This window comes from Moschus berezovskii, chromosome 1, assembly GCF_049115385.1.
Source record: "Moschus berezovskii isolate FMDL1 chromosome 1, NW_MosBer_1.0, whole genome shotgun sequence".
Taxonomy (NCBI): domain Eukaryota; kingdom Metazoa; phylum Chordata; class Mammalia; order Artiodactyla; family Moschidae; genus Moschus; species Moschus berezovskii.
In genome coordinates this window covers 121,490,372-121,516,472 of record NC_142460.1, presented here as the reverse complement: position 1 = coordinate 121,516,472, position 26,101 = coordinate 121,490,372, and the positions used below count along the sequence as shown (strand labels likewise).

The 26,101-nt window shown below is 38.9% G+C and overlaps 1 protein-coding gene and 1 pseudogene across 1 annotated transcript in view; both read left to right on the top strand.

Annotated features, from left to right (window-relative positions):
- The window catches only part of LOC129551748 (uncharacterized), a 691,626-nt gene that overhangs the window by 292,890 nt on the left and 372,635 nt on the right, over positions 1–26,101 (top strand). The window lies entirely within an intron of this gene.
- LOC129545752 (5-azacytidine-induced protein 2 pseudogene) lies at positions 16,652–17,521 on the top strand (annotated as a pseudogene).

Here is a 26,101-nt window from a genome sequence, read left to right as displayed (position 1 = left end):
AGACTATAACATGCCAGGTAGGTACCTCTGTCCTCCACTCTCTCCTGGAGTTTGCTCAAATTTGTGTTCATTGAGTTGATGCTGCTACCTATTTCATCCTCAGTTGCCCCTTTCTCTTTTTGCCTTCATCTCTACTGAACTTTAGTATTTTAAAATTTTATTTGCCATCTCCGTTCAGTTCAGTTCAGTTCAGTTCAGTCGCTCAGTCGTGTCTGACTCTTTGCGACTCCACGAATCACAGCACGCCAGGCCTCCCTGTCCATCACCAACTCCCGGAGTTCACTCAGACTCATGTCCATCGAGTCGGTGATGCCATCCAGCCATCTCATTCTCTGTCGTCCCCTTCTCCTCCCGCCCCCAATCCCTCCCAGCATCAGAGTCTTTTCCAGTGAGTCAACTCGTTGCATGAGGTGGTCAAAGTATTGGAGTTTCAGCTTTAGCATCAGTCCTTCCAATGAACACCCAGGATTGATCTCCTTTAGAATGGACTGGTTGGATCTCCTTGCAGTCCAAGGGATTCTCAAGAGTCTTCTCCAACAGCTATGCAAAAAATGTACCTGCATATCTCAGTCGTGTCTGACTCTTTGCAACCCCATTGGACTGTAGCCCACCAGGCTCCTCTGTCCATTAAATTTTTCTGTTAAGAATACTGGAGTGGGTTGCCATTTCCTTCTCTAGGGAATTTTCCTGACCCAGGGATTGAATCCCCATCTCCTGCATTGGCAGGTGGATTCTTTGCCACTGAGCCACCTGGGAAGCAGAATTATGCAAAGATACCTTAGTGTTATTTTGGTTATTATTTTTAATTGTTTGTATGGCTATGTTTTAACCCCCCTTATGATAGTTCTCTACCTCACTATTCTTGTGAACTTTTGTGTAGCCCCTTTATTTGTGAAGCACTGCCTGGGTACTGATTTGGTATTTATTGTTTGTTTTTTGTTGTTTTATTTTTGAGCACAACATGACATGTGGAATCTTAGTTCCCTGATAAGGAACCAAACTTGGGCTCTCTGTAGTGAAAGTGTGGAGTCCCAATCACTGGGAAGCCCCTGAGTATTGATTTGTATAACAGGTCAATTCTTTATACACACACAAGTGTGTGTGTGAGTGTGTGGGTGTGTATGATAATATGTTTTAATCAGATATCAGTATATTTATTACATGATCTCATTATGTTGCTTTATTTTTTTATGTGTTGTAGATCAGATTCTTTAGTTTTATATATCTGTGCTCATCCATCTTGCCTCTGATGAGATTCTAATAGACTCCATTTTTTCAGTATTAGGAATTTATCTCTTCTTGGTAGCTGAAGAGGAACTGTGTTTTGTTTTTTTTTCCCCTAGTTCTCAATAAAATGTTCAACTCTGACTCATCTGGAATTAATACACTGTGTAGTATGAGAAATGACTCTAAGATTTATTTTTTCTATACTGATATCACATTGGCCCAACGCTATTTACTAAAGAGTAATTTATTTCTCTATTGTTGGAGATTATTATAATCATTTGAATTATATCAATCTTGAATTTTATCAATCTTTGTTCTATTCCATCAGTCTGTTTTTTTGAACTATTTTTTAATATATAATTATTGCTTTATGATTTTAATCTCTAAATAGAATAAAACATGCAGAGATATATTATTTTATTCTTTGGAAATAATGATCCATTCACATCTGCTGTTTCCTTCTTCCAAGAAAAAGAAAAAAGTTATATTAACTTCTAAAACCAACTAAAATGGTCAAGGAGAATTAAATGTTATGAGTTGGGAATGAATGACAGATTATTTAGGATAACACAGTATGCCAAGTGAGTTTTAACAGCTGATGCAATGGTGTGATTGACAGTTTTCACTGAATCATTTTATGTATCTATGAAATTAGGAAATGAAATCTGTGGTCTCTGAGTTCCTTAGAATGCTAGAAATCCTATGACTTTTTTTTCTAAAATACTATGATCATTTCAACACCTCCAGTGTCTGACAACATATAGGCTTTGTGATGGGAAGACAAGCTGAGACATTGTCTCCTGTAGGAAACCATCCCTAACTGCCACCACAACCCCTATACCCAATTCTCCTGCAGCCTCTCCCCCTCTATACCCACTTGGTACCCTGCAGGTATTACTGCACAGGCCCTGGAACAACACAGTAGAAGAAAAATAATTTCTTAAATGAATTCAGTCCATGCAAGGCCTGTGGAGTGACCTTCACTGTTATAATATTTTCCCCTGTGGGTGGAAGCAAGACTAATTTTCCAGACCTGAAAAGTTGGAGGTTCAGGCATCACAGGAATCTGCCTGAGTTGCTTTCAGGAGGCAGCTTCATCCGAGCTATGGCTCAGATGTTCAAGATCGGAGTGAAAGCTAAAATGAGAACTGAAATACCTGATAACCACAGTGACAGGATGAACATATGTGGACGCTTTAATCTCTCTTCTTAGTCCAGGAAGAACAGCAGGACCTGTATATACATACAGAGTTAGAAACTTAGAATATTTTGGGTCTGTCTCCCAAAAAAGCTATAAAATTACTCTAAAGTTTCAAACTTGAAGCCATTGCATCTTTGCACTGTAATTTATTGTCCGCTGCCAGTGATAAACTGGTTATTCCTGTTACAAGAGCATGTGGCGCTGAGACTCTGTAAACTGTATTTATCTAGACAATGATAATATATAACGCTGCAAATAGAAATGAAATTTTCCCATCTAGCATGTTTTCTGATTACATCTTAAAGAAGACCATTTTGGTAAATATATCTAAAGAGAAGGTGGGGATATTTTACAACTGTAAACTATCCTTGCATAGCAGAGATGTAGTCCATTAATTCTCAGAGCTCCAGGCAAGGCTGACAATTCATAAGTGGTAAATCTGGAGAGTTATGAAGATATTAAATCTCACATCTGGTGAGAAAATGTGTTATTTCACTGGGTTGATTGATGGACACTTTCCCGTTACAGTGCAATTTGGGAAATGGCACTGTTAATTGCTAGGGTTTTAGCAAAGCTCTGTAGTTCAATTCCAATTACTTTAGTTTTGAAAAACAGAACAGCTGGATGGTGAAATTGCCTGGAGCTGTCACCAAGGGAGGGCACGAGCCAGCCACCTGACCTCTGCCATCCCTGCCTTGGATTTTCTACAGAACTGTTAGGTAGTGAAATCGCAGGCTCCTGGTATTATGAGATCTCCTTGCCCTGAGCTTTCTTTGGGCTCAGGAGCAAGTCTGTTTGCTTACCGCTCAGGTGATCACTACCCCATCATCTGGAGCCCTCCTCTGATTACTCATTTGCCTCCCTCTTCACAGGGGAGAGATGAGAAAAGTTAAATTTCATCAATTCCTGATCCCTTACTGCTAGGTGATCACTTGGAGACAAGCAAAGCTTTAAACTTCCTCCTCAGAGTTTTCTTTTGCTGTCACGTTAACCTTTCAAATCTCTCTTTGGGGCAAATTACATGTCTCCACACACTATCTCTTTGTCTCTGGCTGAATATAGAATGAACAGGTCCAGTCGTGGTTTGGAAGTGGCCTGGTACCAGCAGTTAACCATAATCAACTTGGGCGATTCAGCTCCCACTCCCTGCATCTCCCAGGCTCACTGACGGAGCCAGATGTGTTTCAGATGCTTTCTTAGGTTAGTATAATATGGGCTCCAGGAGGCTCTGCCTGACTTGGTGCAGCTATGAATATATAAGAGGCTTTCTTCAGTAGCTTCAGGATTTAAGAGCCATAATGAAATGAGGGCAAGGCAACTGACAAAACCTTGGTGGGGACAAAAGTTGGGGGTTTTCAGGGGAAATATTTGTGAAGAGAGGGGAAGCTTAGTTATGTAGATGGGAGCTTTAGAGAAAATATCTTGCTTTCCAGAATCTCTTCTTACTTTTCAAAATCTATTTTGATATTGTAAATTCAACAAACATTTTAATGCCCTGTTGACACTCTTGAGCTATGTGTTCAGTGTATTTTGACAAGTTAAGCTGAGGGACAAGGGCTGCAGAGAAGGGATCTACCCCTCTGGAAGCTGTCCTGAGCAATGGACTCTGCCCCCAAGCCTACATAATATTAATACTTGGGGAATCAAGTACCTGCCCAAACTACTATTACTCTTGGGGGAATCCTTTTTGGGAGCCTGACTCCTCCTCCCTTCCTCGGAAGCATGCAACATGACTGTATATCTCTACGGTTTGCACCTTGTTTTAACAAAATTATTAGCATGCATGCTCAGTCACTCAGTTGTGTCCCACTATTTGCAGCCCCATGGACTGTAACCCACCAGGCTCCTCTGTCCATGGGATTTCCCAGGCAAGAATACTGGAGTGGGTTGCTATTTCCTACTCCAGGGGGTCTTCCTGACTTGCATCTCTTGCATCTCCTGCATGGGTAGGTGGCTTCTTTACCACTGTGCCACCTGGGTTAACAACCCCCTGTACTCTCAGAAGAGTCTAGGATAAGATAATAGATTATATAGTCACCATGCTCATTATTGTATGTGTTTTGAACCACAAACAACATTGAATCTGAGAGTAAATCTTTTAAGTGAAATTTTCTCAGTCTCCCTAGATTGTCCTGTCCTGCTCAGAACCTCTGTAGACAGATTCCTCAGGGAGTGGCTTATCCCTCAATCAAGCCCTGTATAAAATCCGAAGGGCATGAAAACTTATGTCTGGTAGAACCCTTAAAACAAAACAAAACAAAATCTCTCCTCTGCAAGTTAAAGGGATTAAATCCTTTCAAAAACCAAGACTTAATGGTGTTCGTCAACATTCATTGTTGTCAGTTGTCATTATTTTTTACTTTGTATTTTGCATCAGTGGCAAATCTATCACCTCTGGCATCTTGATATATTAACTTTCTAAGCTGTTGAATTACTGCCTCTGCTTTCTTTTACGCTAAACAGGCCCATTCTTTTCACTCCTCTCTTGTAGGTCCTTTTTTCACCTTCTCATTTCCGGGTGTCTCTCCTGTTACCTTTCCATGCTAGCTTCTGGCTCATTTCTTTTCTGAAGACTGGGCAGAGCTTTTGATTAAGGTGTGTCTGGAGGTGAGCAGAGGTAAGATTGTTTATGTGTACCTTTTCAAGGGAACTCAAGCACTGCCAACCATTCTCTTCCTTTCCAAAACTGTGTTCCTAATGTGCGTTTTATCAGTGGAGACTTGACTCTTCAGTATACCCCTCCAAAGCCATTTCTTGACAGTATGGATTTTATCACCTTCTTTAAATGTATGTACTATATATTTTTCTTCATTGAAATTAATTTACATTCAGCCTTCTGTATCCACTGTTTCTGCATCTGTGGGTTCAACCAACCACAAATCAAAAATATAAAAAAAAAAAATCCTGATATTTCCAAAAAGCAAAACTTGAATTTGCTGCACTGGCAAACATTTACATTTGTATCAGGTATTATAAGTAATCTAGATAATTCAAAGTAGACTGAAGGATGTACAGAGAATATATGCAAATACTATGCCATTTTTTCCAAACTTTATTTTTTTTTTTTCTGATCTAGCTTATTTACTTTCTATAATCTCTTCAGTGCTGCAAAACCATTTATTTCTTTTTTTTTTCTTTCATGTTTTAATAAACACTTTCAGTTAATAATGTTGTAGTAGTTTCATGGGAACAGTGAAGAGACTCAGCCATACATATATATGTATCCGTTCTCCCCCAAACCCCTTCCTATCCAGGCTGACACATAACATTGAACAGACTTCCATGTGTTTTACAGTAGGTCCTGGCTGATTATCCATTTTAAATATAGCAGTATTTACATGACTTTACCAAAGTCCCTAACTGATTCTTCCCCTCAGCAACCGTAAGTTTGTTTTCTAAGTCTGTGAGTCTCTTGTTTTGTAAGTTCATTTCTATAATTTCTTTTTCAATTCCACATATAAGGGATGTCATACAATATTTCTCCTTCTCTGTCTAATTTACTTCACTCAGTATGACACTCTCTAGGTCCATCCATGTGGCTGCAAATTCTCAGTCATTAATAAAAATGAAACTATGCCATTTTATTTAAGGCACTTGACATCCACAGATTTTTGGCCTCTGAAGGGGAATTGAAACCAGTCCCCCCCAGATACTGAGAGACAACATGTGTAATACTCCTAATAACAGGGGTCATTTATTTAGATTCCAGTTTGTACTGTCAACCAAAATAATGTGGGAGGCTGAAAAAGAGAGGATAGTTTATTTGGGGTTTTAAGAATTGAAGCTTGAGAGACCCAGATTTCGGTAAGCTGAAAGTTTGTTTTGAAGAAAGGAAAGAGTCAGAGGCTTATAAAGACAGAAAGCCACTAGGTTATTAAAAGTTGCCTGGCGAGAATTTTTATTAACTCGAAGCTAGTCAGAAAATATTTGTCCTTAAGGAATCATGAGTTATTTTAGGGTAAGGGTCGGATAAGTATCTTGAATTTCTGGCAGGTGTTCTGGATGATTTCATCAGGTCAGTAGGCTGAGAAAGTGCATAAGTCACACTTCCTTAATGGCCTCCTGGCTCCATTTAAGAGAGCGCTCTTAGCAACATCAACTCCATTTTGATTTTCCTTTCAAAGTACTCAATCTTGATTTTCTAGAAAGTCCCCAGTATTCCATTCTCTTCATTTCCAAAACTGCTATTGCACAGAAAATTGGATTTTTTTTATTTTTAGTAGTTCAATTATTCATAGTTTTATAATCATTTCCCATGTGTGATTTCTGTCTCCCTGGCCATATTTAAACCATACTGGGTAATGGAAACCATGTCTTCATGAACTTTTCAGACCTCTTACGGAACTGAGGTGAATGTCAAGTGCATGTAAAAAGTTGCATTATTTATTTACCTTGACATATCCTTGACCAAAGATATCAGTACCATTTTTTGATAAAGGAACTGTTTCAGTCAGGGCTCTTTGATTGGAAGCATCAGAAACCACTTCTTACTTAAGTAGAAGTGAGAATGTTGCTGGGGGCTTCCTGGGTGGCGCAGTGGTAAAGAATCTGCCCGCTGATCCAGGAGATGCAGATTCAGTCCCTGGGCTGGGAAGATCCTCTGGAGTAGAAAATGGCAACTCACTCCAGTATTCTGGCCTAGGAAATTCCGTGTTGATGGGCTATAGTCCATGGGTCTGCAAAGAGACACGACTGAGCGCGCACACATACAGACACACACACACACACTGAAATGTTATGAGGGTTGCCCAGAAAATTGAAGGAACAACAGGAAACCTAATCGTAGAAACAGTTGGACCTACATCAGCCCTGAGATTACACATAATTGCTATTAAGAAGGAAATTCTTTGTTCTTTGTGTTGTTTGGTTCAAGATTCAAGTTCTAGAACTGAACTCAGGTCTTGTATTCACTTTTGAACAAGGTAAGGTGAGCATCTGGATCAGGGTTACCTTCATGACTGGGACCAGTGTGTGAACAGACTTCAGTAGCCCTACCTCTAAGCCCTCATCTTTCCTCTATGCTGCTTCAGACTCCATACATCTAAAGGTACAGTGACAGCATCACCAATCCATTGAGTGTTCTTGGATCCATCTCACTGTCTTTTGTTTTGCATTTCTTACCCAAGCAAACATTCATATAGCTTGACTACTCTTTCATGCATTTACTTACAGATCATCCTGTGGCTTTCTCCATTTAAAGGCTTCATTGTAAGGTTTTATATCTCTGTGGCATCTACTGGATTGCTATTCAAGTTAAGGGAATAAATGACAATGCAAAGTTCCTAGGTTTGATAGAATTAACAAGGGGAATTTATGCATGATTTGAAAACTCTGAGTTGTAACAATTTTATTATACATTCCCTTTAGTCATATGCTCAAAGTAATGTGCTGTCATATTATACTTACCAGCTAAATTTTTAAAATGGAATTTCTTAAAATATGTGAAGTTGTTAAAAATTATTTTTTCTATGTTTTTCATATTACTTCTAGATAACATTAACCTCCTCATTCCTAAAAGTTAGAAATTTTATACAGAGCGCTAATATATAGAATATCTATAGTCAAAGGTAGCCCCTTGGTAAACATTAAAGAGAAGGTGTCATAGACTAAATTATTATGTCCTATACAGTAACATTTTTTCTCTTTGTACAATCAAGATATTGTATCAGATATAAAAAAATCACTTTTTAAAAGTTGTGTCATTATATTATGATGAATGCAATTAGTAGTTTATTAACATTGAATATTTTATTATAAAATTGTCAATTTATCATTAATAATTAAAATAAATTCTGTATTTTAAATCATGATTAAATTATAGCATGATGCTTCTTTTATTTTCTTTATGGTAGAACTTGTCTAATTTTTAAAAAGAAAGTCTACAGGAAAAAAAAAACCTGATACTAGCTCTTGTTTGTAGAGTAATTACATTTTGAAGTACTTTTATATGTATTGCTTAATAATTTTGGTTATATCTGTGATATGGGAATGACAGGTGATTTAGGGTGGGGGCTTTGAGTCACATGGTACCAGTCAACAATGAGATGGAAGTCAACCGTGTGAATAATCAATTAATTTTACTACATAATGGAGCCCCAATAAAATCTCTGAACACTGAGACTTGGGTGAACTTCCTTTGTGGACAACACTGCATGTTGTCACCCACCATTGCCAGCAGAGGAACACAGGTAGAAAATAATGGGAGCCCCATATCTGATATTTGCCTGTACTCCACCCTTTCTGCTTCCTCCCTTGGCTGGTCTTCATCTGTTTCCTTCTCTGTAATAAGCTGTAACTATGAGTATAGCTTCTTTCAGGAAGTTCTGAGAGCCCTTCTAGAGGATTATTGAGCCTGTGGGTGGTTTTGTAATACCCCAAACTTGCAGTTAGTGTCAGAGTAAGGGCACATTTGGAGACTGTGCCCTCTAATTTTGCAATTGCCTGAACTCCTAGGAAATTGGTCTAAACTCTCACAATAATGTACTGATCTGTTGGATTTTTTGAATCACTATAGTATTGAAATCCTGAAGATACTCATTTTCCTATTCTATCCTATCATGCAGTTATTTTATGAAAGAAACTAATTATGGATTCAGTTTGGCATATTTATGCCAGACTTCACTCCTAAATTAATTATTTTCCACATTTATTAAGATGAATGCATATATTTAAAGAAATTAGTCAACTGAGGCTATGATACTGAAATTTTTCTTTCTAAAAATTATCTTACCAGAAAAATTTTTTAAAAAAGCTAAAGAGAAAGAAGGAAAGGAAAGAAATGAACAGAAAAGCAGTTCACACATAAGGTAAAAGCTCAGGCAGTACAAAAATTTCAATCTGTGGGAAATTAATCTCTTGCCTTCTTCATCTGATGGAATCTTTAAAATTTCTTCAAATAAGAATTGGTTCTCCCCATTTTAGTTCTTACATTTATGTATTTATTGATGTTAAAGTACCCCTTTCAGATCAACTGAGGTCCTGAAGGTTTTATTGTGTGTGAAATTTCAGGCCACAGACTCACTCACAATTTCTCAGTGTTCTTTCTGTCTCCTTATCAGTAATTAGCAGGCCCCACTTCATTTTGTTTCTAATCTCTATTTACACTGCTTCTTTGTCATCCTTCTTTTATGCCTGCTAGCTACCATTTCTTTAGCCTTTTTGATTTGGTGCCTCTTTTTAAAAATATTTGTTCCATTATTACCATATCAGTTCAGCTACTGGTTAGTTGTTGAATGCCTACTGTATGTGAGACACCACTTAATATTTGAATCATATTTTGGAAAAATCCAAGTCTTAGGTAAGCCTCTTTATTGTGCTTTCCATTCTGATGTTAGATTTGGTGTATGTGTGTGTTGCTGGGCATCAGCAATGAATTGTATGATCATATCAAAAAATATTGTCACAGTTTAGTTAAAGGAACTGAGTAAATTAAATGACAGCTAGTTTAAGGCAAAGCAGGAATCAAATTATAGATCTCTGGACTTCAGTGTACAGCATTATAATTGCATTTTCTTTTCTTTCTACATGTTTTTGGTTCAGAAAAATCCCATATTCAAAATTTCAAACTGGAGACATATAGGACAACTTCACATACATTACAACTCTTACTGTAATTTCTAATACCAAGGTATGTGTTCAAGAAACAAAGGGATCCATTTCTCTCAATATTTAGGTTACTAAGCAGCTTCCTTAGGAATGGTCGAAACTTCTTTTCAATGTTGCTAATTCATCTCCAACTTGCTCTAAGCAAATTGCTAGTTCACAGAAATGAATGCTTACCCTGAAACGAATGGGAAAGATTCATACCTGAACTTATTTAAATCTGGATAACTAAGACTACAGTATGCATTCATGGTGACAGTGAAATATGTGGTTTCTTGCAGAAGACAGAGTGGGCAAACAAACTTTCTTTAACACAGTGTGTTATTTTAGACATATTTTGTTCCTTTTTATTTATAACTGATAAATCCAAACCTAAAAGGCATATAACTTGTTTTCAATGCTGGACATGCTAGTTCTCCCCAGATTGCAGATTGCACTCCTTCTCAAAGATTTCTGTGGAAGTCATCTTCATGGCAGAGGGAAGTGGCTTCTAGCTGTTGGGTAGAGCAAAAGTGCTTTGAAGTAATAGCCTTTTCTTCGTTTTAATTTAAAAATTATGTTTACATCTCTTATTCTTTAGCAAAATAACAATCAAAATTGTCACACTAGAAGTGGGTACCATACTTATTTTGTAATTTAGGATATGTCCGTCACATGGTAGTCCAACTTTAACTCAAGTAAATTTATACTCCATTTTAAGAAGCACTGAGGTGCAATATGTGAATTTTGGAGGCCATAGGTTTCTGGTTGTAGATGTTCCCAGCATTTTTTGCATATTAAAATAGGTTGAGAGTCAGAAAGAAAAGACTTACTAAGCAGTATTTCTGAAGTATATTTTACTGTAAAATCTTTTTTTCATACACACTTACTGGCATCTTATGGAATGATTGTGCCAAGGAATACAGCTTGAGAAAGACTTGTGTTACCTCTCCATTTTATTATGTAAATATAATTTTTCTTAAAACAGTTTTTGTTATTTACGCAGATGTATAGAACAGTCTTTTGGACTCTGTGGGAGAGGGCGAGGGTGGGATGATTTGGGAGAATGGCATTGAAACATGCACATTATCATATGTGAAACGAATCGCCAGTCCAGGTTCGATGCATGATACAGGATGCTCGGGGCTGGTGTCCTGGGATGAACCCGAGGGGTGGGATGGGGAGGGAGGTGGGAGGGGGGTTCAAGATGGGGAACACATGTACACCCGGGGCAGATTCATGTCAATGTATGGCAAAACCAATAGAATAATGTAAAGTAATTAGCCTCCAATTAAAATAAATAAATTTAAAAAATAAAAAGTTAAGTACTAAAATACTAAGGATAATATAACATCAAAAGTGATCTATTTTATTATTTCTTTTAGAGCTTGTCTGCTATTTGAATAAAGACTTTTTACAAAATCTTCTCAGTGTATGAAAATAATGCCATTAGGTTAGTAGCCTAGAAATCAGAATAACTTGTTGCCTAGATTATGACACTTATCTGCTCTGGGATTCCAACCTTTCTAGTCATATAACCTCTTATCACCTCAATTGCTTGTTTAAATTTTTAAAATTTAAAATTAAAAAATGTGTTATACCTGTCCTATCACAGTACATTTTATATTGAATTAGTTAAATTTACTGTGTAAACTAGAAAGTATAACAATGTAGGACATATCAATATAACTACCATTTTTATATAGCTAATCACATTCTACTTAACCTTTTGTAAATGTTGGATACAGTTGGTGGAGATATAGGAACATTGTTAAAAACCATGTGAAATACAGTGAAAAAAATGAAAGTGTAAGTCGCTTAGTTGTGTCCAACTCTTGGCGACCTCATGGACAGAAGCCTGCCAGGCTCTTCTGTCCATGGAATTCTCCAGGCAAGAATACTGGAGTAGGTTGCCATTTTCTTCTTCAGGGGAGCTTCCTAACCCAGGGTTCGATCTTGGGTTTCCTATATTGCGGGGGGATTCTTTGCCATCTGAGCCACCAGGAAAGCCAATGATTGATTATTATAAAATGCGAGTTCCTTTTAGCAGTTTTTCCATCATCTTTTGCAGAGAATGTTCTCTGTATGTTTACATGGGTTATATACCTGTAATTTGTTTCTTCTTATTTCCTCTCAGCTATCACGGCTACCATTCCCATGGGAGGCTTCCTTTTTCTTGTAATTTATTTTTAAGGTGATATGGCAAAATGTTTTAGTTTAATGCATTTTTTTTTCCTAAAGTTCCCTGTAAGTGGCATTTACAAGCAATTTCAGATTTATTCTGTTATAATGGCATTTAAAAGAGATTATCCTTAGGCTTTATGATGGTTTTAGAATAAATCTAGCTAAAAAAAATCATCTTTGTTGTGAAAAAGAAAGCTCCTAAATGTCTTTAAACATAGTCTGTCATTCAGGGACCTTCTGTCTGGAGACGAGTTTGTCTGAGTAAATTGAACAACAGTAATTCATGGCCTTTATTCAGTATTGTGTATTTTCAAAGCAATTTGCAATCACTGATTCATTTAACCACCCAGCAATGCCACCACAGAGAAACAAATGTAGTCTGACCACCACCTGGGCTTGTGTTAGCACCCCCGATTGCCACTGTGCTCACATTATCAGGTCTCAGTTCAGTTCAGTTCAGTTTATTCACTCAGCTGTGTTCAACTCTTTGTGACCCCATGGACTGCAGCAAGCCAGGCCTCCCTGTCCATCACCAACTCCTGGAGTTTACTAAAACTCATATCCATTGAGTCGGTGATGCCATCCAACAATCTCATCCTCTGTCGTCCCCTTTTCCTCCCACCTTCAATCTTTCCCAGCATCAGTGTCTTTTCCAATGAGTCAGCTCTTCACGTCAGGTGGCCAAAATATTGGAGTTTCAGCCTCAGCATCAGTCCTTCCAATGAACACCCAGGACTAATTTCCTTTAGGATGGACTGGTTGTACCTCCTTGCAGTCCAAGGGACTCTCAAGAGCCTTCTCCAACACCATAGTTCAAAAGCATCAGTTCTTCGGCACTCAGCTTTCTTTATAGTCCAACTCTCACATCCACTTGAGAAGGCAATGTCAACTCACTCCAGTATTCTTGCCTGGAAAATCCCATGGACGGAGGAGCCTGGTAGGCTGCAGTCCATGGGGTCTCGAAGAGTCAGACACAACTGAGCAACTTCCCTTTCACTTTTCACTTTCATGCACTGGAGAAGGAAATGGCAACCCACTCCAGTGTACTTGCCTGGAGAATCCCAGGGACAGCGGAGCCTGGTGGGCTGCCGTCTATGGGGTCGCACAGAGTTGGACACGACTGAAGCGATTTAACAGCAGCAGCAGCTCACATCCATACATGACTACTGGAAAAACTGTAGCCTTAACTAGAAGGACCTTTGTTGGCAAAGTAATGTCTCTGCTTTTTAATATGCTGTCTAGTTTGGTCATAGCTTTTCTTCCAAGGAGTAAGTGTCTTTTAATTTCATGGCCACAGTCACCATCTGCAGTGATTTTGGAGCCCCCCAAAACAAAATCTGCCACTGTTTCCACTGTTTCTCTATCTATTTGCCATGAAGTGGTGGGACCAGATGCCATGATCTTAGTTTTCTGAATGTTGATCTTTAAGCCAACTTTTTCACTCTCCTCTTTCACTTTCATCAAGAGGCTTTTTAGTTCTTATTCACTTTTTCCATAAGGGTGGTGTCATCTGCTTATCTGAGGTTTTTGATGTTGATATTTGTCCAGCCTAGCTTGGATTAAAAGTCACCCTTGGGACAAATAAAACACTAAACATAAGCTACTCCTCTCTACTTCTTTGTCCTTTATTGGCTTGTATATAATAATCTATTGCCATTTCAGTGGGAGCCGTCTGAATATTGGGGAGTACTCCTTGGAGATGGTTTGCTAGTGTCAATATGATGACAGGCTGTTGTGGGAAGATCCTCTCAGGGAACTTTTTGTACTCACCCTTTGAGGTCCAACTCAGATGTTATTTTATAACGGAAATGTTCCATGAAACTTCTCCTTCTGTTTTCCCATGATTTAATTAATGTCTCCCTCCTGTGTTCTCACAGAATTTTGTACATATTTCTGTTACAGCTCTTGCCACAATTTTGGTGTAGCTTCAAGTCTAGACTGAGAATATTTCTATGGCCCATAACGATGTCTTAAATCCAGCCTTATTCCTTTGCACAGTGTCTGGAATATGTGGAAACCTAAGCATCTTTAAATCCCATTTTATAACTCAGCTTCTCCGTGTGGCTTTCACCAAGTCATCTACCTTTTGCTCTAGTTAATGTGAAGAATAGAAGCAGTGTATCCAGATCAGTTGTGTTTAGTGCTGTCTCCCTGAAGGCATTACTGTTTTGGCCACTTTCTCATGATGAAGTATGATTTTTTTTTTTTTTTGAAACTGATAGGAGGAAGCAAATAGGGTATATAAAAGTGCCAGGGTCAGAAGCAGCATAATAGCCTGGACTGTGAATAGTCTTAATGACAGTGGTCATCATATGTCATCATTCTCTTCATCATCATCACTGCCAGTGTCATCATGCGGTTACCATTTATTGAACCCTTTCTGAGTTCATGGTCCAGTCCTAGGTGTTTTATAGACTTCGTTATCTGACACGATAATCATAATGGCCATGCAACATAGGAATTATCATCATACTCAGGCCAAAAAAAAAAAAAAAAGTCAGAAGCCAGGTTCAGAGAGATTAAGAAACACTCCCAAGATTGTGTAGCTAGTAAGTGAGGTAGCCAGGATTTGAACCTCATGGCGTGACGGTTGTATCTTCGTTGCTCACTATCATTTGGATACGTTCTCAGGCCTGCTTGCTTCTTGGAATACCTGCTGATTGTATTGCTTCTCTTCTCCCCTTTGTCCATGAACATGCAAGTGGTGAACAACCCAGAGACTATATTCAGTGATGCTTTTCAGTTCTATCATTCTGTTCAGAATTCACTGTTCAGAAAGACCTCCTATGGAAGGAGTTGCCATTAACTGCAAATGGAGCTCTGATCACAGGAGGAATGAGGACAGGAGCTGAGACCATTATTCTGTATTCTAAGATGTCAAAAGCCGTCCAGAACAGCTTTCATGTTTTCATTCTTGCTTTGAGGCCTCCACCTTGAAGGCTGCCTATTTTCTCAGGTCTCCCAAATGGGTTTTATTCTCAAAATTATAAAAGGCAATGCTATTAGTGCATGTTCTTGCTGTTTAAGGAAGCAAAAACTTTTCAAATCTTGAGTACAATTACTTACGGGGTGTTTAATTTAAAACAAGGCAGATTGAGCTCTATTGCTTGAGGTTAAAGATGTGACATGTTCCTCCTAGTGCTTTGGACCATGTAGAGGCTCATTGCAGAGTCAGCTGGAACCATTTGAGAGTTGCCTGACACAATACAGAGTCACTTGCAATTTACATCAATCAAAGAAATCAATGAAATTTGCAAAGCTTTGTGGTTCTCTGAAGACTTAGGGGTTGCTTACAATTCCAGCAGAGAGCTGCTTACTGTATTGAAGGGTTCCATTCTGTCTCCCATCCCTAACACACTATGTCATAAAATTAATTCAAAGGACATTAAGTTGATAGAAGTGTGTAATGTGAGGATAGGTGGATAGGTGTGTATAAGTGTCTTTCTATGTCTTGTGTGTGTGTGTGTGTGTGTGTGTGTGTGTGTGTGTAACATGACTAGAGTTCTGGAAAACAAGTGGTTTTATCATCTCTTCCTTTTCCTTTTTATTTCATTTGTACTTTTATTCCCATAAGTTGCTAATAGGTCCTTGAGTAAATCTTCATTCTTTGGCAAACAAGCATATTTATTTGTAAATTAATTTTACCTGATTCATCTTAGGTATCAGTTCAGTTCAGTTCAGTCGCTCAGTCGTGTCCGATTCTTTGTGACCCCATGAATCACAGCACGCCAGGCCTCCCTGTCCATCACCAATTCCTGGAGTTCACTCAAACTCATGTCCATCGAGTAGGTGATGCCATCCAGCCATCTCATTCTCTGTAGTCCCCTTCTCCTCCCACCCCCAATCCCTCCCAGCATCAGAGTCTTTTCCAGTGAGTCAACTGGTCGCATGAGGTGGCCAAAGTATTGGAGTTTCAGCTTTAGCAATCAGTCCTTCCAATGAACACCCAGGATTGATCTCCTTTAGAATAGTTTGTTAAAAATTTACCATTAAAGGTTATATTCTTCATCTTGCCCTATAAACATTTTTCTCAGATTGTAAAAATCTAGGTTTGAAATCACGGATAATGGCAAGGTATGAAATTTTGGAAACTTTAAAATTTTTGAGTATCCAGAATAGGAGGAAAATAATATAGAGCACTGAATTTGTAGCCTTGTCACATTAATGGATAGAGAACTAGTAATTGGTATTAAAATATGCTTTGAGGCCGCCCGGGCGGGCGCTGACGAGGCCGGGTTGCCGGTCTTCTTCGGCAGCGGCTCGGCCCTCCTTCCAGAGCCTACGGGGCCGCAGCCCGCTAGCCGGGCGCGCCGGCCCCGGCCTCGCCGGGGCAGGAGAAATGGGCGTCCCTCCGCGGCGTTCCCGGAGCAGCTGCGTTCGCCAGGGAGGCGGCTGTGTCTTCGAGGAAACCGGAAGCCCGCGGTGACCCCTGGCGACCCGGTTTGTTGTCGGTCCGCTTCCAGACACCGGGGAATCGAAACTCGGCGGCCCCACGGAGCCTGTGTTCTGGCTGTCATGGATGCACTGGTGGAAGATGATATCTGTATTCTGAATCATGAAAAAGCCCACAGGAGAGACCCAGTGACTCCAGTCTCAGTATATTCAGGAGATGAATCTGTTGCTTCACATTTTGCCCTTGTCACTGCATATGAAGACATCAAAAAACGACTTAAGGATTCAGAGAAAGAGAACTCTTTCTTAAAAAAAAGAATCAGAATTTTGGAAGAAAAGCTTATAGGAGCTCGAAAGGATGACGAAACAAGCTCTGTGGGACGGGAACAAGTAAATAAAGCCTATCATGCGTACCGAGAGGTCTGCATTGATAGGGATAATCTGAAGAACAAACTGGATAAAATGAATAAAGACAACTCTGAATCTTTGAAAGTGTTGACTGAACAGCTACAATCTAAAGAAGTGGAACTCCTCCAACTGAGGACAGAGGTGGAAACTCAGCAGGTGATAAGAAATTTAAATCCTCCTTCATCAAACTGGGAGGTGGAAAAGTTAAGCTGCAACCTGAAGATCCATGGTTTGGAACAGGAAGTGGAGCTGATGAGGAAAGAATGTAGAGATCTCAAAGCAGAGCTGCAGAAAGCCAGACAAACGGTACTGCCGGGCCGCTGAGCGGAGAGGCCCAGCGCGCTGTGCACATCCCACGCAGGATTTATAGCTGGGCGTTAGGTCACAGAGGCAGCGTGAATTGTAACTACTCAGAGAAGTATATTCTGTGAAAATTCACCTTTATCTTCCCCTTTAATCATTTTTGCTAAAATGTGGTAACTGTATACTTTTATCTTAATTCCAGAATTACATGCTTTAGTTGTTTAAAAGCTAATTTTTTAAAAACCTTATTAGTGAAACCTTATTAAAGTTGTTCTTTCAGCTTCCTTTCAAAAAAAAAAAAGAATAAAAAAAATAAAATATGCTTTGAAGAGTTAACTTGAACATTGTCATTATGATTAGGTTAACAAAGGCTACCCTGAATAAAACAAAAGTACAGTGGCTTTCAAAAATACATATGGTCTAGATATGAAATCGCAGAAATAGTAACACAAGTTATAAAGGTCTTGCTTGGTAAGAGTGAGAGTTGAGTGTCTTTCAGGTAAAGGCAAGTGGAGGTAGAGAAATGGAACTTTCTTAATTGTAGTGAGAAAATAATTTTCTAATACACCAGGGAACATTTAATAGGACAGTTGGATTTCAGAAACAATTTTTAAAAGGCCATAATGGTAAATTACAAAAAAACAGAAGATATGTGAGGTATATTTATCATAATGATTAGGTTTGTGAAAGTCTCCCAAGTAGCCAGCTTAGAGTTTGAGTTATTTGAGATCTAATGAGAAAAAATAGGATTGGGGGAAAACGGTAAGGACTAATCTACTGAATACTTTTCTATAAAAAGTTTATGTACATTAAGGTAGAGCAATTATTGCAGCACACTAAATATACATCATATCAATTCAATATACAGGCCTTAAAATTAGTAAAGTTTTTTCTGTATTTCAGAACTTCCATCTACTATTTTCTTTCCCATGTGCTGCTCAGTTATTCAGTTGGGTCCAACCCTGTGCAACCCTGTGGACTGTAGCCCACCAGGCTCCTCTGTCCATGGGATTACCCAGGCAAGATACTATAGTGGGTTGCCATTTTCTACTCCAGGGGATCTTCCTGACCCAGGGACTGAACTGTCTTCTCTTGCATCTCCTGCATTGGGAGGCAGATTCTTTACTACTGAGCCACCTGTGAAGCCCTTCCTTTCCCAGAGTAAACATTTTATTCTATTTTATTATTATTTTTATATTTGGGGTATTTTTGAATTTTGTTCCATTATGAAGAGCATGACATTAAGTAATCTTTCATCGTTGTGTGACATAGTAAATATTTTAATATCTTATATCTTAAGAAACTGCTTGTAAATATCCTGTGCTTTTTCAGTTATGAGGTTATGGCTCCTCCAGGCGCCCTCTCAACATTTAATGGGTTCTGACTGAATCATGGAGAGTTACTGACTCTTTGTCCCAGGATCTATGGCTCTTCCCTTCCCTCCCTCCCTCCCTCCCCTCCCTTCTCCTCTCCTCTCGTCTCCTTCTTTCTCTCCCTCTCTATCTCTCTGTCTCTTTCTCTCTGGGAAATACGTATATTTCTAAGACTTCATGGAGGTGGAGAGTCAGAGAAGAAAACCTCTTACTCTAATTTTCCTTATTTTCTTTTTTTTAAAATGAGTGTCCATAGCTCTCATCCTAATTATCCCCACTTGTCAAGTCAGGGAATTTATGCATATTTGAACTATTTTTTCATAATTACTGACCAAATGTTTAAGAGTATATTCACAATATAGTACTTGAACTTAGAATAAAAAACTGGTTGACAACAGAGTTGTTAGGGAACTGTAAACCAAAACCTGTTGTCAACCAGTTCTTTATTCTAAGTTCAAGTATTGTATTGTGAATATACTCTTAAATATTTGGACAGTAATTATGAAATTTTAAAAATTTCCTGAAATTGTTCCCGTTGTTAGAGTTCCCTAATTCTGATTCTCTTGCTTCCCCTCTTCTTACTGCATTCTCTTTCCACACTTTCACTTGTTTTCATAAAGCAATATGGAATTTTGTGGCCAATTTGTGCCCACCAAGCTCTATGACTCCTTTGAGAAGACATTCCTAAAAGGGTCCCAGAATTGGTGAAGCCCCTAGTTTCATCGAAATCTGTGGTATCCTGCATCCCAGAGGGGTCCGGTTCAGTGCTTAGGTTTTTGGTTCATAGTTCTACAGAGCTCACGGGTGGGGAAAGTCTTTTCAAGCTTTTAAAGAATTTATATTCATAGGGGAGCTGAACTTTATCTCTCCCCATCTTAGATTTTCAGCTGCAACTCAAACAAAAAGAGAGGTTAACAAAGGAAAAGAGTTTATTAATGCAAGCAGTGCTTATCACACAGGAGAAAAAATTTTATTATATAGAGAAGCTCAAAGTGGTGATTTAAAACTCTGGTTCATATACCATTTTCAACAAAGGATAATACATCTATGGAGAAACAACAGGACAAAGGAAAGGGACTTTAGGATCCCAAGGGTGGAGAACTGTGGGAACATAAATATATAGGCAGGAATTTACCAAATTTGGGTTGTTTACCGATTCCTCTGCTGCCACCTCTAGATTGGATAGCAGTCTGTCAAGTAAAAGGAGAATTTATATCCTGCCTTTAGGCAGAGCTGGGGCAGGGTAGAGAGAGCTGTTCCTACTTTTGCTGCCTCTTAATTGCCTTCAGCTCAAAATAATTTTTATGTCAAAGAGGCATGTTTTGGGGTGACATATTTTTGTTTCCTTCATGTGTAGAATAGAGCCCCTGTTTAAAAATGGTTTGAATAATGCACACCTGATCTGTTTTAAGCTATAGGGATTAAGGCTCCAGGTACAGGTGATATCAGCAGTAATTTAAATGTGGAGAAAAATGTTGACCCTTCCCTGAGTCTCTCTCATACTTGGAGTTTTCACAGTGTTGATATTTGTATATTTTGTGTCACAGCATGTGCCCACCCACTCACCCCCACCCCACCAACCCTGCCTGCAGATTTTCTTTTTGTTCATATTCAAGATAAGCAACACTGTCCCAGCAGAATGTTAATTAGCTTTGTGGTTTGTACAAAGGCACTTCAATTCTCCTGGCTTTAGTTACTACAGATGTAAAATGACTCCTTCTTCATGACCTTTAAGAGAATTTACAGTTTAAAGGTCTTTAATTCCTTGCACGTATGGTCTTCAGGTATATCTTACAATCTCCATTAGGTCATGGCTCTATATCTGACATATCTAGAATGGTGCTGGTTATAATTTAGGTATTCAAGAAGTTGAACTCATTCAAAGTACATAAGGTATTAAGGAATACATTCCTATTGTAAGTTAAGGACTATCATATTTCCTTGTTCTCAGTGATATGTTTTGTTGGTATATGAAATTGGGTTAACTCTGAAATAGTTTTTGCTGAGATGAGCCTTCTTTAAATTCAAGATGAAAGATTGTAGTAATGATGTTTTGACCTCATGAGCTATATGTATATACAAATCAAGGATAGAGAGAGTAGTGGATCACCATGAATTTATACTATTTCCTATTCAGCATCAGAGAAAATGTAAACCCCTCCTCCCATACACTCCCATCCAAAATCCTCCTAAACAAATTTAGTTATAGCTCATAGATAATCTATGGAGGATGATCCATTGCTTACCTGAGAAATGTAACTCTGTATTTCACTCGATTAGGGATGATTTCAATGAAGCATCATTTTCTGTTCAAGTTCAGTTCAAGTCAGTTCAGTTGCTCAGTTGTGTCCAATTCTGCAACCCCATGGACCGCAGCACGCCAGGCCTCCCTGTCCATCACCAACTCCCAAGTCCAACCAAACCCATGTCCATTGAGTCGGTGATGCCATCCAAACATCTCATCCTCTGTTGTCCCCTTCTCCTCCTGCCCTCAATCTTTCCCAGCATCAGGGTCTTTTCCAGTGAGTCAGCTCTTCACATCAGGTGGACAAAATATTGGAGTTTCAGCTTTAACATCAGTCCTTCCAAGGAACACCCAGAACTCATCTCCTTTAGAATGGACTGGTTGGATCTCCTTGCAGTCCAAGAGACTATCAAGAGTCTTCACCAACACCACATTTCAAAAGCATCAATTCTTTGGTGCTCAGCTTTCTTCACAGTCCAACTCTCACATCCATACATGACCACTGGAAAAACCATAGCCTTGATTAGACGGACATTTCCTGGCAAAGTAATGTCTCTGCTTTTTAATATGCTATCTAGGTTGGTCATAAATTTGCTTCCAGGGGTAAGCGTCTTTTAATTTCATGGCTGCAATCAGCATCTGCAGTGATTTTGGAGCCCAGAAAAATAGTCAGCCACTGTGTTTCCTCAGCTATTTGTCATGAAGTAATGGGACCGGATGCCATGATCTTAGTTTTCTGAATGTTGAGCTTTAAGCCAATATTTTCACTCTCCTCTTTCACTTTCATCAAGAGGCTCTTTAGTTTCTCCTCACTTTCTGCCATAAAGGTGGTGTCATCTGCATATCTGAGGTTATTGATATTTCTCCTTGCAATCTTGATTCCAGCTTGTGCTTCCTCCAGCCCAGCGTTCCTCATGATGTACTCTGCATATAAGTTAAATAAGCAGGGTGACAATATACAGCCTTGACATATTCCTTTTCCTATTTGGAACGAGTCTGTTGTTCCATGTCCAGTTCTAACTGTTGCTTCCTGACCTGCATACAGATTTCTCAAGTGGCAGGTCAGGTGGTCTTGAATTCCCATCTCTTTCAGAGTTTTCCACAGTTGATTTTGATCCACACAGTCAAAGGCTTTGGCATAGTCAATGAAGCAGAAATAGATGTTTTTCTGGAACTCTCTTGCTTTTTCCATGATCCAGAAGATGTTGGCAATTTGATCTCTGGTTCCTCTGCCTTTTCTAAAACCTGCTTGAACATCTGGAAGTTCACGGTTTACATATTGCTTCAGCCTGGCTTGGAGAATTTTAAGCATTAACTTACTAGCGTGTGAGATGAGTGCAATTGTGCAGTAGTTTGAGCATCCTTTGACATTGCCTTTCTTTGGGATTGGAATGAAAACCGACTTTTTCCAGTCCTGTGGCCACTGCTGAATTTTCCAAATTTGCTGGCATATTGAGTGCAGCACTTTCACAGCGTCATCTTTCAGGATTTGAAATAGCTCAACTGGAATCCCATCACCTCCATGAGCTTTGTTCGTAGTGATGTTTCCTAAGGCCCACTTAGCCTCACATTCCAAGATTTCTGGCTCTAGGTGAGTGATCACACCATGGTGATTATCTTGGTCTTGAAGAATTTTTTTGTACAGTTCTTCGGTGTATTCTTGCCACCTCTTCTTAATATTTTCTGCTGTTAGGTCCCTACCATTTCTGCCCTTTATTGAGCCCATCTTTGCATGAAATACTCCCTTGTTATCTCTAATTGTCTTGAAGAGATCTCTTGTCTTTCCCATTCTCTTGTTTTCCTCTATTTCTTTGGATTGATCACTGAGGAAAGCTTTCTTATCTCTCCTTGCTATTCTTGGAACTCTGCATTCAAATGGGCATATCTTTCCTTTTCTCCTTTGCTTTTCACTTCTCTTCTTTTCACAGCTATTTGTAAGGCCTCCTCAGACAGCCATTTTGCTTTTTTGCATTTCTTTTTCATGAGGATCGTCTTTTTTCCTGTCTCCTGTACAGTGTCACGAACCTCCATCCATAGTTCATTAGGCACTCTATCTATCAGATCTAGTCCCTTAAATCTATTTCTCACTTCCACTGTATAATCATAAGGGATTTGATTTAGGTCATACCTGAATGGTCTAGTGTTTTTCTCCACTTTCTTCAATTTCAGTCTGAATTTGGCATTAAGGAGTTTGTGATCTGAGCCACAGTCAGCTCTGAAAATGGCAAATGGGACTAGATTTCTAGTTAAGGGATTTTCATTGGCAGTAGTTTTTCTTTCTTTTACTTTTTAAAATTTTATTTTATTTTTAGCCACACCTCATATGTTGTAGGGACTTTCCTGGTGGCTCAGCTGGTAAGGAATCCACCTGCCAATGTGGGAGACCTGCATTCAATCCCTGGGTTGGGAAGATCCCCTGGAGAAGGAAATGGCTATCCACTCCAGTATAATGGCCTGCAGCAGTCCACGGTCTGTGTATAGTCCATGGGGCTGCAAAGAGTTAGAAATGACTGAACAACGTGCACACTCACAGCGTGTGGAACTTCCCAAACCAGGGATTGAACTCACGCCCCCTGCGGAGGAAACACAGACCACCAGGGAACCACTGGACCACCAGGGAAGCCCCTTTTATTTATTTTTAACCAAGAGCTCCTGAACTTTGTTAGTTGGAAACACATATCCAGCAGTTACAGTTAGATATGTAAGAATATTATTAAGAGTACATTTTCAGTAGAGGAAGTCTTCAGAAAGTGTTACTGCTAATCTTCTGAGCCATTAGTGGCATTCATATGATAAAATGTTAATATTTCCTTCTAATTTAAGTGCATTTCTGAACATACCTCAAAGCCAAGCCATGCTGGGTTGAAATGAGGAATGTGATCGGATTTGATTTTAATAGAACATAACATTGATGGAATTGAGATTGACCTCATTATGATGCTCAATTCCATACTAGATCTTTGCTTTAGGCATTAAAGAGCATATGGTAATAACTTTTTTTTTTAAGCTTTGCTGTTAAAGATTTAGTAGAAAGATTATCTGGAATACTTTTTATCAAATATCTTATTTAAATAAGAGGAATTCTTTAAAGCATTAGCATTAAAAATTCACAGAATGCATGAAATTAAATATGGAAAGATCTATTAGGTTGTCTTTTCTCTCCCAGAAAAGGGTTACTTCAGAGGAAAATGAAAAATAATAACTGAAATAATTATAATATCAACATTATAGATGAGAGAGTGAAGGCTGGATTGGATTGGTTAAGGAAATCAACTAAAATAAATATTTTATCATTTAAGAAATCTTTTACGCCATTTTTATATATTAAGTTTACATGTATGAAACATTAACAATTGAATCATCAATTGTTTTTGTTATTCTTAAATCTGGTAGCTCAGAAGGCAAAGAATCCACCTGCAATGCAGGAGACCCTGGTTCGATTATTGGGTTGAAAAGATACCCTGGAGGAGACCATGGCAACCCACTCCAGGATTCTTGCCTGGAGCATCCCCATGGGCAGAGGAGCCTGGTGGACTACAGTCCATGGGGGCTGGACTGCAAGAGTAGGACACGACTGCATGACTTTCACTCACTCACTCACTCACAAGTGATTCTGAGGCATTTCATTACAAATAAGCAACCAAAATAAAAATTTAATTGAAAATTCTTAATGCAAATGATCTGCTTGCAGTTAATATGCTCTGCCTTTTTTGTTTCTGGATTCTCAGCACAGAATCCTATTTAAACACCACATGATATTTTTATTTTGTTTTATAATATACACAAATATCGAAATGATTTGAAGTATTAGAAATTATTAACAGACTTATAAATGGAACTGTTTCTAACTTTATTTTTAAGAACTAATGAGCACTCATCCTACTGAACATAAGATAAATGGGTACAGGGATGGAAATACTTGACTTTTTTTCCTCCATTCATCTCAGATTCATTGGCTAGGCCCTGTACATTGAACTGACAAAAAACAGATTATCAAAAGAAACACAGAGTTTATTAATGTGTGCATCCTTTGTAGACACAGATCACAGTGGTGAGTAACTCAAAAGGGCAGTTAGAACCTGGGCTTATATAGCATCTTAATAAAAGAACAGGAAATTTGTAGAGAAGTGACAAGACAATAGAAAAGCTCTTTGAGTTTCCAGAGGTGGCAAGTTGTTAAAATGAAAATATATGGGGAAAGTAATTGTAGATAAGAGGCAGTTAGCAAGACTTATTTGTGTAGACTCTTGGTGCCATCTTTTCTGCAGGAATCAGGTTGTTATCTCTGGTATAGGAAGTAGGGGACCTGGACACCTTCACAAAAGGAGTTCACATATTTATGTTCTGCTTTCAGACAAATGGATGGGTGGGTAGAGACCGTATCTTATGTCTGCTTTTTCTCAATTACCTTCTGCTCAAAATAATCCTTTTGCCAGAGCAGTATATTTAAGGGTGATATACTTTGAACCCCTTCACAGTTATGCAACAAACTTTACATTTGTCCACGTAGAGCATCCCTGATGCTTTCCATTTTGATAACCTCTTTTGAATGACTGAGTACTTTTTAAGAAGATGTTTAAATTTTTAGATACCCCCTTCCTTGACCCTGCTTCTCTCCCACTGGTTATGTGTGGCTTTGTTGCTTGTGGTGAGGGTATATCTAATTAGTAACAGTGTGGCTGGTTTGGTTTGCTCATGAGGCAGGCACCAATGGAATATGACTTGTCCCATTTGGATTTGGGTGGAATATTGAAACACCATCATTGGAATCTGTAGCACAGCCAAGCATCACTCACCATGATGTTCTATGTTCTGTAGCCTTTTCACAGTTCTTGTTTTCAAGATTGATCCTACAGGTTTAGGTAGAATTGATCCTAAGGATCAGGTAGTCTTAGCTCTGGAGAGAGAAAATATGATTGTGCTAAATGAAATATTAGATTAGTATTAGGCTTACTTCATGCCAGTGAACTTACAGGTCCTAGTAAGTAGGCAAGGGGCCTGGTAGTATTTGCTCTGCCTGTCTCCTCAGACTTCTCCACTCTGTACTGCCGGCCAGCCACTCTGGCCTCCTTTTGTTACTCCAGCTTCTCAGGCTCCTGAGACGCGGGTCTCTTACCCTAGAAAGCTCCCTGTTGGATAATACCTTTTTATCCTTCCTTATCTCTGCACAAATGTTGCCTTCTCCGT